Source organism: Caretta caretta, chromosome 6 (genome assembly GCF_965140235.1).
Source record: "Caretta caretta isolate rCarCar2 chromosome 6, rCarCar1.hap1, whole genome shotgun sequence".
Taxonomy (NCBI): domain Eukaryota; kingdom Metazoa; phylum Chordata; order Testudines; family Cheloniidae; genus Caretta; species Caretta caretta.
In genome coordinates this window covers 20,216,823-20,232,550 of record NC_134211.1, presented here as the reverse complement: position 1 = coordinate 20,232,550, position 15,728 = coordinate 20,216,823, and the positions used below count along the sequence as shown (strand labels likewise).

Below are 15,728 nucleotides of genomic sequence, written 5' to 3'. Positions count from 1 at the left end.
CATCAGGCAGTGACAGACAATTGTTCTGCGCCTTTTTTCTATGCAGACACCATACCATGGCAAGCATGAAGCCCGCTCAGATCACTTTGGCAATTAGGAGCACATTAAACACCACATGCATTATCCAGCAGTATATGCAACACCGAAACCTGGCAAAGCGATACCGGGCGAGTAGGTGACGTCAGCGCGGTAATGTGAGTGATGAGGACATGGACACAGACTTCTCTCAAAGCAGGGGCCCTGGCAATGTGGGCATCATGGTGCTAATGGGGCAGGTTCGTGCAGTGGAACGCCGATTCTGGGCTCGGGAAACAAGCACAGACTGGTGGGACCACATAGTGTTGCAGGTCTGGGACGATTCCCAGTGGTTGCAAAACTTTCTCATGCGTAAGGGCACTTTCATGGACCTTTGTGACTTGCTTTTCCCTGCCCTGTGGCGCAAGAATACCAAGATGAGAGCAGCCCTCTCAGTTGAGAAGCGAGTGGCAATAGCCCTGTGGAAGCTTGCAACACCAGACAGCTACTGGTCAGTTGGGAATCAATTTGGAGTGGGCAAATCTACTGTGGGGGCTGCTGTGATGCAAGTAGCCAATGCAATCAAAGATCTGCTGATATCAAGGGTAGTGACCCTGGGAAATGTGCAGGTCATAGTGGATGGCTTTGCTGCAATGGGATTCCCTAACTGTGGTGGGGCCATAGACGGAACCCATATCCCTACCTTGGCACCGGAGCACCAAGCCCGTGAGTACATAAACCACAAGGGGTACTTTTCAATGGTGCTGCAAGCACTAGTGGATCACAAGGGACATTTCACCAACATCAACATGGGATGGCCGGGAAAGGTACATGACACTCGCATCTTCAGGAACTCTGGTCTGTTTCAAAAGCTGCAAGAAGGGACTTTATTCCCAGACCAGAAAATAACTGTTGGGGACGTTGAAATGCCTATATGTATCCTTGACAGGTTTCAGAGTAACAGCCGTGTTAGTCTGTATTCGCAAAAAGAAAAGGAGTACTTGTGGCACCTTAGAGACTAACCAATTTATTTGAGCATAAGCTTTCGTGAGCTACAGCTCACTTCATCGGATGCATACTGTGGAAACTGCAGAAGATTCTGCAGTTTCTACAGTATGCATCCGATGAAGTGAGCTGTAGCTCACGAAAGCTTATGCTCAAATAAATTGGTTAGTGCAGTTTCCACAGTATGCATCCAATGAAGTGAGCTGTTGCTCACAAAAGCTTATGCTCAAATAAATTGGTTAGTCTCTAAGGTGCCACAAGTACTCCTTTTCTTTTTATGTATCCTTGGGGACCCAGCCTACCCCTTAATGCCATGGCTCATGAAGCCATACACATGCAGCCTAGACAGTAGTCAGGAGCTGTTCAACTACAGGCTGAGCAAGTGCAGAATGGTGGTAGAATGTGCATTTGGACGTTTAAAAGCACGCTGGTGCAGTTCACTGACTCGGTTAGACCTCAGCGAAACCAGTATTCCCACTGTTATTACTGCTTGCTGTGCTCTCCATAATATCTGTGAGAGTAAGGGGGAGATGTTTAGGGCGGGGTAGGAGGTTGAGGCAAATCGTCTGGCTGCTGGTTTCACACAGCCAGACACCAGGGCGGTTAGAAGAGGACAGGAGGGTGCGGTGCGCATCAGAGAAGCTTTGAAAACCAGTTTCATTACTGGCCAGGCTATGGTGTGAAAGTTTGTTTCTCCATGATGAAACCCACCGTCCCTTGGTTCACTCTATTTCCCTGTAAGCTAACCACCCTCCCCTCCTCCCTTCGATCACCGCTTGCAGAGGCAATAAAGTCATTGTTGCTTCACATTCATGCATTCTTTATTCATTCATCACACAAATAGGGGGATAACTACCAAAGTAGCCCAGGAGGGGTGGTGGAGGAGAGAAGCACCAGGACGGGTGGTGGAGGAGGGAAGGACAAGGCCACACAGCACTTTAAAAGTTTAAAACTTATTGAATGCCAGCCTTCTGTTGCTTGGGCAATCCTCTGGGGTGGAGTGGCTAGGTGGCCAGAGGCCCCCCCACCGCGTTCTTGGGCATCTGGGTGAGGAGACTATGGAACTTGGGGAGGAGGGCGGTTGGTTACACAGGGGCTGTAGCGGCGGTCTGTGCACCTGCTGCCTTTCCTGCAGCTCAACTATACGCTGGAGCATATTGGTTTGATCCTCCAGCAGCCTCAGCATTGAATCCTGCCTCCTCTCATCATGCTGCCGCCACATTTGAGCTTCAGCCTGCCACTTACTCTGTTCAGCCTGCCACCTCTCCTCCCGGTCATACTGTGCTTTCCTGCACTCTGACATCGTCTGCGCTATGTCAGTGTGGGAGGACACCATGAGCTCAGAGAACATTTCATCACGAGTGCGGTTTTTTTGCCTTCTAATATTCACTAACCTCTGGGAAGGAGAAGATCCTGTGATCATTGAAACACATGCAGCTGATGGAGAAAAAAAAGAGGCAGTGGTATTTTAAAAGACATTTTCTAGAACAATGGCTACACTCTTTCACGGTAAACCTTGCTGTTAACATTATATGCACAGCATATGTGCTTTCGTTCCAAGGTCGCATTTCACCCCCCCCCCCCCCCCCCGGCTAACAGCGGGAAACATTTCTGTTCAGCCACAGGCAAACAGCCCAGCAGGAATGGGCACCACTGCATGTCCCCTTAAGAAAAGCATCCTATTTCAACCAGGTGACCATGAATGATATCACTCTTCTGAGGATAACACAGAGAGATAAAGAACGGAAGTTGTTTGAATGCCAGCAAACATACACTGCAATGCTTTGTTCTACAATGATTCCCGAGTACGTGCTACTGGCCTGGTGTGGTAAACTGTCCTACCATGGCGGGTGGAATAAGGCTGCCCTCCCCAGAAACCTTTTGCAAAGGCTTTGGGAGTACATCCAGGAGAGCCGCAAATGCCAGGGCAAATTAATCCTTTCACATGCTTGCTTTTAAAATACTATACATGGTTTAAAAGGTACACTCACTAGAGGTTCCTTCTCCACCTGGTGGGTCCAGGAGGCAGCCTTGGGTGGGTCTGGGGGGGGACTGCCTCCAGGTCCAGGGTGAGAAACAGTTCCTGGCTGTTGGGAAAACCGGTTTCTCCGCTTGCTTGCTGTGAGCCATCATCTTCCTTGTCCCCAAAACCTGCTTCTGTGTTGCCTCCATCTCCATTGAGGGAGTCAAACAACACGGCTGGGGTAGTGGTGGCTGAACCCCCTAAAATGGCATGCAGCTCATCATAGAAACGGCATGTTTGGGGCTCTGACCCGGAGCGGCTATTTCCCTCTCTGGTTTTCTGGTAGGCTTGCCTCAGCTCCTTAAGTTTCACGCGGCATTGCTTCGTGTCCCTGTTATGGCCTCTGTCCTTCATGCCCTGGTAGATTTTGACAAATGTTTTGGCATTTCGAAAACTGGAACGGAGTTCTGATAGCACAGATTCCTCTCCCCATACAGCGATCAGATCCCATACCTCCCATTCGGTCCATGCTGGAGCTCTTTTGCAATTCTGGGACTCCATCATGGTCACCCCTGCTGATGAGCTCTGCATGGTCACCTCTGCCGATGAGCTCTGGCCAGCGTGGCAAGCTGCAGGTGACCATGCAAACAGAAAATTGAAATTCAAAACTTTGCGGGCCTTTTCCTGTCTACCTGGCCAGTGCATCCAAGTTGAGAGCGCTGTCCAGAGTGGTCACAACAGAGCATTCTGGGATAGCTTCCGGAGGCCAATACCATCTAATTGCATCCACAGTACCTCAAATTCAACCCAGCAAGGCCGATTTAAGAGCTAATCCACTTGTCAGAGGTGGATTAAGGAAATTGATTTTAAGAGCCCTTTAAGTAAAAAAAAAAAAAAAAAAAGGCTTCATCGTGTGGACGGGTGCAGGTTTACATCGATTTAACGCTTCTAAATTCAACCTAAACTCCTAGTGTAGACCAGGGCTAAGTTTTAATGACAGGTTTCAGAGCAGTAGCCGTGTTAGTCTGTATTCGCAAAAAGAAAAAGGAGGACTTGTGGCACCTTATAGACTAACCAATTTATTTGAGCATAAGCTTTCGTGAGCTACAGCTCACTTCATCGGATGCATTCAGTGGAAAATACAGTGGGGAGATTTATATACATAGAGAACATGAAACAATGGGTGTTACCATACACACTGTAATGAAAGTGATCACTTAAGTTGAGCTATTACCAGCAGGACAGCGGGGTGGGGGAGGGAACCTTTTGTAGTGATAATCAAGGTGGGCCATTTCCAGCAGTTGAGAAGAACATCTGAGAAACAGCAGGGGGTTCCTCATTGCTCTGCTATTTTTTTCCTGTAAATCTTTGCATCATTCGTTTGGTTCCAGTGAAGCCATTCTATACCAGTCTGCCTCAGAGTAGCTGTGGAGCCTCACTCCTGCCAGGGGGTAAGCAGTTACTATCTCCCATAGCACCCCCTGGCATCAGGGCATGGCACTGCAGAGGTCTGCACCCCTAGAACCCCTGTTCATTTTCACTAGGACTTTGAGATGGCCTGAGTCTGTCCACAACTCAGCTCTCCTTGGCTAAGTAACACCTGATCTAGACCCCTTCCCAGGTGACAAAGGTACAAATGAAAGTCCCAAAACAGGAGGCTGGGGCTATTCCTCAGCTTGTCCTTCACATTCCATCCTCAGCCCCACCCTGAACACACAATAGCCCTTACATCAGACTTGCATGCCCCTTCCTCGGAGCTGGTAGGGGAATAGGCCCAACCTCAGCTCCAGGTCAGGGACCTTGTATTAAGCAGTTAGGTCTACTCATTCAGATACACAGCTGTTTCCCTGGACCACTTTCTGCCCCTAAGCCCCTTTGTGCTGCTTCCTCAGAGCCTGAACTTAACACAGCCTCTCCCCTAACTCCTCCCACCATCTCTGGAATATCAACCCCCCTGGAACACCCCCTCTCTGTCTTTCCAGCGCTCACCACAGGGTACAACTCCATCCTGGTGACCTTCTTCAGCCAGTAATATCTCCCTACAACCTCACCGCATTCTCCCTCTTCATGTAGTCTATCCTGACCCTTTCACAGCTGGGATCACTAATTATAATTAAGCTGCCAAATCAGAACCAGCTGGGGGATAGCTGCTAGGCCACAGGCCAGGGTGAGTCTGACTCCCTTTAAAGGGACAAGGTGGGTAAGGACATATCTTTGATTGGACCCACTTCTGCTCGTGAGAGAAACAAGAAGAGCTCTGGGTGGCTTGAAAGCTTGTCTCACCAGCAGAAGTGTGTCCAATCAAAGATATGACCTCACCTACCTTGTTGCTCTAATATCCTGGGACTGACACGGCTACACCAACACTCGCCTTAAAAGAGTCAGCCAGCATGGTAAAAGAGGGCAGAAAGGACAGTCCTGGGGAACCCCTGTTCATTGTAGGCCCAATCCAAAGCCCACTGAAATCTATGGAAAGATTCCCATGGAAGTGTTGCCTGCTTTTATGATTTTATCACAAGTCTCATGACATTTTTTGTTTTTCCTTAAAGCCCCAGCTTCTAGAGTCACATGATTATGGGAGAATGCCAGCTTTAATATTTTTTTTTTTAAAAAGTAAGTTTCTAGCCTTTGTGGTTGCAGAGAAAAGCTTGGAAATCTGACCAAACTGCACCCTAAACACGAAACAAACCTCCCCAATTTTTTATTTAAAGTCAAGATTGGGCAGGGGATTGACTCATGGTTTTTTTAAGGCGAGGGGTTGGTAACACTGCACTGACTTCAACAGGTCAGTTGAACACTGCACTGACTTCAACACTGCACTGACTTCAGCTCCTTAAAATACTGGCTCCATCTGCCAAGGCATTTTAAGCAGTATCACAAAATGAAGCCCTCCTATGAAAAAAACAAGGGTGTTTCAGAAGACTGAGGCAGCTGTACAAAATTATTCTTGTGAGAGAGGCAAAGAAAACCTCATTCATTTCCCATCCTCATCTTGGTAAAGGAAAGGCAGATTGATTCTGTGCCTGGACTGGTAAATTCTGGGCAATTATACAAGACTGGGCTAAGGGAATTCCAAATATGTGATACTCTCCTTTCACAAGAGTGTGTCAAAGCAGGAAGGGGGATAGAGTTCAGGGTTTGTAGATTTTCAGGGCCATTGGGGACATTCTCAAAAGGTGCCTAGAGATGTAGGGGCACAAGTCAGATTGCCTTTCAGTGAGACTGGTGTTCCTAAATCTCTTAGGCACTTTGGAAAAGTCCACTCCATATCCTCCCCCTTTTCCCCCTGCCAGTGGACCTGAAGAGGCATGGGGCAGAGGTGGCTTTCCACTGTCCTTCGGCTCCATCCAAGGCCCTGATTCTAGGGGTAGCCAGGGGCCTGGTTCTCAGTGTTGCTCTAACTAAGGCCATCTGGAAGGGCTATTTCCCCTGGTATTGCCATAGAACAATGTGCTTTAGCCACACGCGCTCCAGCTCCAGCAAACCCCCTCTGTTGCAGTGGGACTGGAGGGGGAGTCAGGATCAGGTAGCACAGAACTAATTAGTATGGTCTCAGAGCATTCAGGGATTCCCCTAGGCACTGGGAATTCCGGTTTCCTGGTTAGGGCAGTTCCCAGAGTGCAAAAACATCAGATTTGAGGGCTTGGGATCTGGTCCTAAACATTTTGCAGGGAGAATCTCTCTTCCAAAACAATTTTCCAGGAGTTTGGTCCCTTCATCCTGCACCTCTCTTTGCAATGGTCATTTCTCTGGCTTAGGTTTTATTGCCAAATAAGATCTCCTCCGCCAGGAAAGTGCAAACAAGAAGACTCAGATGGATTGGTTGAGGGTCCATGACATTAGGAGCATGGAGTATCGTAACAGGAAGCTAGCAGTGTCGTAGAGCCACAGGCAGGGTTTAAGGCCAGAAGGGCCCACCAGATCGCCCACTCTGACCTCCTGTATATCAATCACCTAGCACCTGCACACTAAACCCAACAACCGGAATTAGACAATGTTACCAACACTCCCAATGGCCAGGAAGCAATTTTAGCTCCTGCTTGAACAAGTGTGGTGCAGGAAATGGCCCAACTTGATTATCATGCACATTGTGTAAAGAGTTGTCACTTTGGATGGGCTATCACCAGCAGGAGAGTGAATTTGTGTGGGGGGGTGGAGAGTGAGAAAACCTGGATTTGTGCTGGAAATGGCCCAACCTGATGATCACTTTAGATAAGTTATTACCAGCAGGACAGTGGGGTGGGAGGAGGTATTGTTTCATATTCTCTGTGTGTATATAAAGTCTGCTGCAGTTTCCACGGTATGCATCCCATGAAGTGAGCTGTAGCTCACAAAAGCTCATGCTCAAATAAATTGGTTAGTCTCTAAGGTGCCACAAGTACTCCTTTTCTTTTTACTCTCCTACTGGTTGCCTTCCCCACTTCCCTGCCTCCTGGGGAAGAGCAGTCAGTCAGAATTGCTGCGGGGGGCAGGCAGTACTCCCCCCATATATCCCCTTCCCAAAAAACTCCATCCTCTGAAGTGATGAGAAGGAGCAGCCAGTACTACCTTCACATGATGGGGGCCGGGGCGGGAGAGGAAGCAGACAGATCCCCACAGCTCAGAGTGGCTCTGCTCCCCCCTCCCCTCCTGTGAAGTGAGTCAACTCCTCTGCTCTTCCACCCTCCCCTCCCCATCCCTGCAACACCTGGGTGGGGGGAAGCGAAGGACTCCTGAGGGGCTCTCCCAGGTCTGGGAATGGGGCAGGGGGGAATGTAAGAGGAGCAGAGATGCTCTGGGGGTAGAACTGATGTGAGGGTTTGGGGAGCATAATTAATTGCTGGGATGGGTAGATGTGGGGCACAGGCGTAATCAGAATTTGGGGGTTTGGGAAGAAGCTGGAAGCACCGCAGTATTTCACACAGACGTGTGTTTTGGTCTCAGCTGGGTCTCCCAGCAAGAGCTCCTGCAGTACGGCCAAAGTCCCGAATTCATAGAGTACAGTGAGCGCTGGCAACACTCAGACACACGGGTGGAAGGGAGTTCAAAACTCAGAAGACAGACTTCCCAAAAAAACACAAAAACCTGATGGATTTTGGGGCTGACTTGTGATTTTTGAACTTTTGGAGTTGGCAATATTGAAACAGTCACATGGACTATGCAGAGATGGTCGTCTCTCCCCGCTGAGGCCATTCAGAAGTGCAAGGGATTCCCCTTGTTACGGCCTTAACCTAAACACAGATAAAGAAACTGTGGAAGTGGTTTCTACCAGGGCCAGAGTCTGAACAGAGAGAAGCACTTCACAGGAGACTAAATTTTAAATATAAAAATACCTCACTCCATCCATTTCAGGAGTTCTGATGGTTTAACCAAAACAACAACCTGAGCAACGGTCTCTGTAAAGCAGGAGGAAAGAAAACAGTGGCCAGTCAGTAAACTTCCAAACCAGCCAACAAACTGCCAGTTGAATTGGCCAAGAAGCAAAGTGCCAGCACCTTGTCCATGCTATTGCTCCCAGAAGGACTAGTGCTGTTACTGCTGAACTCCAGGTAGCCCTGATGGGAATTTTCTTTCTAAAATTCCTTGGTGTAAACAAGGTGAGAGGTGTAGGCAGGGCTGTAGCAATGTTTGCTGAGCGGGGTTTGCACAGTGAAAAAAAATAACCATGTGTGAGCGGGGGAATTTGTGTGTGTGGTAAATGAGTGCATGGAGTCCTGCCTCCCTGCTATGTCTGAATGACAGCGGATGCCTTCAGCATTTCTGAGACTCTCCAGGCGCCCTGGATTTTGCATCATGGGGCAGTCCAGGCTGTGTGTGACGCAAACCCCCGGGCACAGAGAGAACAGCTGAACTGCTTCTGCTGTCATTCAGACAAGCTGTTGGAGGGGATTGATCCTATTTATTTGCTGCCAGGGAACAGAGCTGCAGACAAAACAGGTCCACATTGTAACTGGGAGGTTTTCTGTGATCTGTTTTTGGAAGTCTACTTATGAGCTCACTTCACTGAAGCTGGGGCAAGGAGGTATAAGTTACACCAGCTGGGTCACCTAGGTTCCATGTGGAGGGTGGACGCCATTTGTTGACAAGGGTGTCACTCCACCTGTCCCACACTGGAGTTTCCACTAGGTAGGGGCACCGTTAATATTGGCTCCATAGCAGCCACAGCTGGTTGGGCTACACTGAATCAGTGCTTACCCTGGCTGCAGCCCTCCTCAGCGAGCACTGCCCCCTCTTTGGGCTACACAGGTCTCATAGGCTCCCCTGGTAGAGACGATACAGCCACTTACTACCACTGCAGTCTCCCTTCTGGCAGACCTTCCATCTCAGGGACCCAATTAATGCCAGCTTTCCGGAGAGCACACCGGCCCTTTAAAATACAGAGGGATGTATTGCTGCCAAGACAGTCTCGGTCTCATTTGCTTACACCTGGTGGAGTCAGGTGTACTTGGCACAGTCTCTCCTGAGTTTCAGGCAGCATTTCAGAGACAGTGAGCTAGCCAAACACTTCAGTGCCCATCCGCAGCCAGGGGGAATGGAGTGTAGCTCAGAAAGTGACCCCTCAAGCATGGCATTAGACTGGTAAGTACCCATGGAAACTGAAACACAATGCCGTAGTTATATCTATGCCTCAGAGGAAGCTTGAAACTGAAAAGGGGGAAGCCCCAAAACAGGAGAGCGAGAACTCGGAGAGTTACTTTTAAAACTGAAGCATAGTGCTGAACAGTGGGTACTCCCCGCCCCCAACGTACCAGTGCCATGTTGGTACGGGTTCCTGGGCAGAAAGAACTCTGCCACACTCTCTTTCATGAGAATAGCTACACAAGGTCACAGCCCTGATCATCTCTCCCAAAGGTTCTGGCTTTGCTCTAAGAGATAATTCCTCACATGGCACAAGACAGCATAGCTCCTCTGGATCTAGCCCCCTGGGCACAGCAGAGATGGGCCCAAACCACAACATTCAGATTTGGATGCAAATCCTCCAGGCTGTGGGGCTGTTTGGATCTGAGAGGGTGGGTTGTGTTGGCCCCGTTTCTAGTGCATATTTTGTTGTCATGATGAAGAAGTGGTGAGAGACACTCTCCTAAAGGAGAAGCTATTTCCTCCAACTATTGGAAGCTGTAAGAGAAACATCCCTATCCCCAGACAAAAACCAGGAAGAAAAACTGTATACATTCAGGGAGAAGAAGAGAACAGGTGGCAAAAGTGGCCTTGTTCCCCCATTGCAATACTATTGAAGTTGACGGGAATCACTCATATCCTGCTGCAGAAGAATCAGGACCAGAGCTGGGCAGGCATTTTGACAATTTTTTTTTTTTTTTTTTTTGGTGATGATGGGAGGGGTGTGTGGAAGATGACAATTTGTCAAAAACAAAACTTTTCATGCGAACATCTCCATTTTGGTGAAGCTTTCTCAGAACCAGGGTGGAATTTTAGGAGCGAGGAACTCCAGAATAACCAACAGCCTGCCAATTAGGGCACTCACCAGGGATGTGAGAGACCCAGCTTCAAGTCCCTGCTCCAAATCAGGCACAAAACGGAGTTCTTTTTTTCCACCCAGCCATAATTGGGACCCAGAAATGGAGAGCAATACAAAAGTCAACAGTGCATTTCACTTCATTACCACCACCACAAAACTGGGAAATAGCTACTTGGAGCCAGATCGTCATCGGGCATGAATGGGCGTAGCTCCAGCCACTTCAACGGAGCCGCATGTATTTACACAAGATGAGGATTGAGTGTCTCTTCAGAGTAGAGCAGTCAAGCAGGAGGGCAAGCTAGACTAGGACTCAGAAGACCTGGACTCTGTTCTTGGCTCTACCCTGAGAGGTAGATGTTATCATCATCAGGCCCTCCAGGTACTGACTTTACTAGTACCTAAGCACCTTGCCATATCAATAAAGTGACTCAAGTTTAAAGCTATGCACCTTATTACTGAGACGACACCCAGCACTCATTTAATTTCCTCTCCCCTTCCTGTCACTCCTTATGGTTTACTCTTGTGAGCAGCATTAACACGGAGGGGTAATTGAAACTAGCCTGATCAGAGATAAAATGCAGAAGTAAATATCCTTAAGAAACAGCAGATAAAGAAGAATTGAGTCAGGATAAGAGGTTATTGCAGATCAGAAACACTAAAAAACACAGAGAAGCAGAGTGTCAGCCTGAAGTCTCACACAGCAGATCAGCAGAAGAATCAGGCATCAAGCCTAGTCCTCATAAGGCCTGGGCCAGCGCCCTGAACCACTGGACTACATTACCGCTATAGCCCACCAGAAAAGGACTCAAAACCCTCAATCTTCTGATCAAAAGCGTGGTGTATTGAAAACGGTACTAAAATTGTGATCAGTCACTTGAAATTTCAGGGGTTTTCCTGGTCCTTCTTGTAGCCTAGGGGGCTCTGTAGGGAAGCGTGCGATCTAGGCCCAACAGCAGGGAGTCTGCATACAGACAGCCTCGAGTCAGGTCGGGTGAGGTGTGCCTCTTTTAGGGAGCAGCCTGTTTTCTCTGTTTTAGGGTTCTTGTGTGTCATCATTCTGATTCTCAGAAAAAGTATGGTTACATTGCAACTTTCCAGCAAGATTATTTTTATTTAACTTCTTTTGTGTGCCATGAACATAACAAATCCAAGTGAGTTATGCAGTAGGTTATGTTGTCATTTCATGTATTTCTCTCTCCTCACAAGCCCCATCCTCTTCCAAAGTCCCTGTTGCTACAACTTTGGCCATGCAGCCCCAAAGGAAGAAGCCTATCAAACATCTGTTCTCCAAATCAGGAAAAACTTGCCCTAGAAGAGTTGTGTCTGAAGGCTTGCCTATCTTGTGACCACATCAACTGGACCTGCTGAAACGTCTACCATTTTGCAACATGTTAAAGATTTTAAATAAATAGCAAGTCAAAAGCGGTCAACATTTTCATTTCCAGTTTATTTTGGGAGTTTCATATGCTCCCTTGTACAGTTTTGGGGATGGAAGAAGGGGTCTAGAGGCATTTCCTGAAGGTAGAACAGCATTTAAAGTGCTTTTGCCTTATCACAAGCCATACCACCTTAGAATGAGCTCTCACTGCCAGATCCCATGATATCTGCTGATCCTCCAGCCCTCATGAGTAGTTTAATGGGAAACCTCTAAGGAAAATCCAGTGTGCGGCAGCAAGTGGCCTTAGCGGAGTGAGCAGGTGCTGGGCTGCTGGAGCTACCATCTTTCAGATGAGATATATTAACCCTTCGCTCAGATGGAGCCAGCAGCAACCAGGGCTGGGTTCAGTATCTCAGGGTTCCTTTTTAACAATGCAACACAGAACTGGCTTGAGTCCCCACCCAATAACCTGGGAAAATTACACATCACCCCTGGGCGCCTCTGTGAGGCAATACTTCCCCACTCGCAAGCACAGAGTCTGAGTGCAGAAAAGAAACTTTTAATGAAAGGAGGGAAGTCGATTAATTAGAAAAAATGCCACAAGCAGGATTCCTAATCATAAAACTGTGAATAGGACACTCACCCCAGAGTGCGTGGGGCAGTGCCTTCTGCCTCATGTTCTTGAGTTCTACAACCAAAATTTCCTTTTTTGTGCCCCTCTCTGCTCACTCACCATACACCACTCACGGGGTTGCCCTTGGTCGGCGAGGACCCAGGGTTCAGAGGTGGACCTGTGGGAGTTCACCTTCCACCTAGGGAAGAAGGCACCTTGCTTGCTCTGCCATCTGAACACTTCCTCCGCTGGCCGCCCTGCCAGCCGCTCATTCTGCTCCTCTGGTCACTTTCTGCCACCTGCCTTTCTGCTGTGACCTCTGCAGCTCAGTCTCTTGAGGGTCCACCCACCCAGCTCTTAGTGATTTTCAGCTCTGAGGCTGGGCAGAGAAGCTGTCCCCCACAAGTGTCTGTCAGCTCTTTTAAGCATTTAAAATAACAAAAGGCTCCTAATGGAGCAGATTTAGCTCCGTCTTTGAACAGTGGGGAGAATCCTGGCTGGGACACCTGTCCCCATCCCTCTCTGCTTTCACAGGGGTCTGGCATGAGGTCCTTTCAGCTGAGGGTGACCCCCTCATTTGGGCAGGGAAGCACAGTTCTGCTCCCCTTTACTCAGACAAAGACAACAACATTGAGAACAACATTTCACTACTCCTGCATTCAGATTTTATTAAGATGATGTTTAAAAAAAAGTGAACAGTACAGAGTTTAAGTGTAGAAGTTTCTGGTTATCAGGGAGTAACGTACAGATTATCAAGGGGTGCAAAGTTTGGTTTAAGATCAGATGGCATAAGGAATACATAATCTGCAATATCCCCAATTGGGGGTAAAAGGTTAACAGGTCAAAGTACATACCCTCATATCTCAATGTCTGTTGTTCATATGATGGCTATGTTCAGGTGTGGAGTATAATGAGTGGATACGATGAGGAGGATGAATTGACCCTCATTTGGGGAGATTTAACATTCAGTGAGTTTATGGTTCCAGTTCATGTGGTCCAACGGAAAAAGTATCTCAGTCCCTTTCTCAGAGTCGATGCACGATGTCGCTCCGGCTCACACCTCCTCAACATAAAAAGCAAATACAGTACAGTACTGTGTTAAATGTAAACTACTAAATATAGATAGATAGAGAAGATCAAGGGAAAGCAGCATTTTTCTTCTGCACAGTCAAGTTTCAAAGCTGTATTAAGTCAATGTTCAGTTGTAAGATTTTGAAAGAACCACCATCATGTTTTGTTCAGAGTTATGAACATTTCAGAGTTCTAAACAACCTCTATTCCCGAGATGTGCGAAACTCTTCAGGTTCTACTGTACATACAAACTGAATAGGAAGCAGTGGGGACTGCCTCGTCCGGTAGGGGCCTCGGCCTCATAAATTGCTGCAGATGCCAGGATAGTTGGGGACCTGACTAACAAATCCTATGGAAGGGGTATCAGCAATGCAGGCAGTTTCTAAATCCTCACACCAGATGGAAGTTAACCCACTCCACCTGGAAGGTCATTGTTTGAAATGGTTCTCATAGGAATTAATCAGATTCAGGTTACAGGAGAATGAGCCATTCTTTCATGGCCAATTAAACTTTGCTTTGGCATTTTGTCAGCCTGCCTTCATGTACATTCCATACAATAGGTCCTAGCTAAGGAGCAAGTGTACACAACCTCCCTGCCTCAAAGGTGCCAGTGGGGATGTTGTCATGGCAATATGCCCTCAAATCTAGTGCTTTAAAAATAGCAATGAGCAACCCTACAAAGGCGTTCAAACTTCAGATCATAAAAATAAATGGCACTTATTTAGCCTTTGTATTACAGCAGCATCTAGAAACCACAAAACAGATCAGGGCCCTGTTGTGCTAGGTGCTCTAAATCTCTTCTCTGAAGAGTTTACATTCTACATAGACCAGACAAAGGCAGTATTATCCCCATTTTATGGGCTGGGAACGTCAACATCTTTCGACCACAAAGCACTTTACAAACACTAATAATTTAACCTCAAAACATCTATTTGAGGTAACTAAGTATTTATGATCCACATTTTACAGGAGAAACCAGTGTACAGAGACCTTAAGTGACTTGCCCACAGTCTCAAATAGTCTGTAGCAGAACAAAGAAAATCACCCAGATCTCTTAACTCCCAGGTCTGTGGTATTAACTTCTAGACTGTTCTTTCTTTCAGGCTAACTTCTTTGCTCTAGTAATATCAGACTGCAAAGCTCAGTGGACGAGGCTTTCTAATGAGATATCCAGTGCTTTCTAGTTCTGACCAAAATATCACAAGGACAGAGTCTTACTTCCGCTGCCCACTAAACTAGAAAGTGCAGGGAAGAGTTGAAGTAAAAAAAAAAACCACAGGTTTCTAAGACTCCAAAAGTGTTTGGTTTTGATTTGCGTTTTAGGCGATGGCTGAGGGTCAGTTCTTATTTATACGATGATTCCTCCAGCCCTCGTCCTGACGTTCCAGGCAACACAAACAACATTCAGCACAACCTAATGCTCTGGTTCCAATTCAGAGTCCCCTCTACCATCATTCTCAGTGTGTTGAGCCTTAGTGTAAGAGACTTCATTTCTACACGGACAAGTTGCTTAGGAGTTAGGTTACAGGGATAGGTCTAAGGTTTGAAAGGCCATAAGTGACAGAGCCCATGCACAGGTCAACATAGCTCCCTCCTTGCCTGTGACCCATTTCTCCCCCCCCCCCCCCCCACCAGCAGGTACTCCTGATCAATAAACACAGTCACCGCCTCCCCGCACCCATCAGGCAGCTACATCTTGCTCCCCACCCTGTTTGGGTGGCACGGTCAGCTCGGGTGAGCTTTCATCCTCTCTGGCAGTAGTTGGAGCTGAGGTAGTGTTTGCCAAACAGGAATGTGCAGTTTGGGTATTCAGTCTATACCACTACTGGCCCTCAGGAGGAGGCGCTGGGATCTTAGAACTAGGTATTGGGTGTTAGGAGGGAAATGAGAGGAGCTGAGCCCATCTACCCCACCCTCCCCCACTACAGTGGCCAGCACAGAGGGTGGTGCTATTACTGCCAGCATTTTCCTAAGGAATGCAGGAGAGTGAAAGAATGTGGTGATAATGCAGGCAAGACTGAATGGAATTTCATGGGACAAAGAAAAAGCACCTCTCTAGCCTCAGGGTGTGTGTCCTGCTGAGTTTCAATTGCTGTGTAGAGGGGTGGTTACTCCGCTCCTGAATTACTAAGTTTTATCTCTTTTCCAAAACACTATTTTAATCATCATGATTACTGTACAAAAGCATCCAATCCCTTTTTTGAATCTGCTAAACTCTTGGACTCAC

General features: G+C 47.6%; 1 long non-coding RNA gene across 1 annotated transcript; it reads left to right on the top strand.

Annotated features, from left to right (window-relative positions):
- The first annotated feature begins 9,402 nt into the window (after window positions 1-9,402).
- LOC142072325 (uncharacterized) lies at window positions 9,403-11,869 on the top strand. The gene is made up of 2 exons (XR_012668718.1): window positions 9,403-9,541; window positions 11,646-11,869. It is a non-coding gene; the product is annotated as an uncharacterized LOC142072325 (long non-coding RNA).
- The last annotated feature ends 3,859 nt before the right edge of the window (window positions 11,870-15,728 follow it).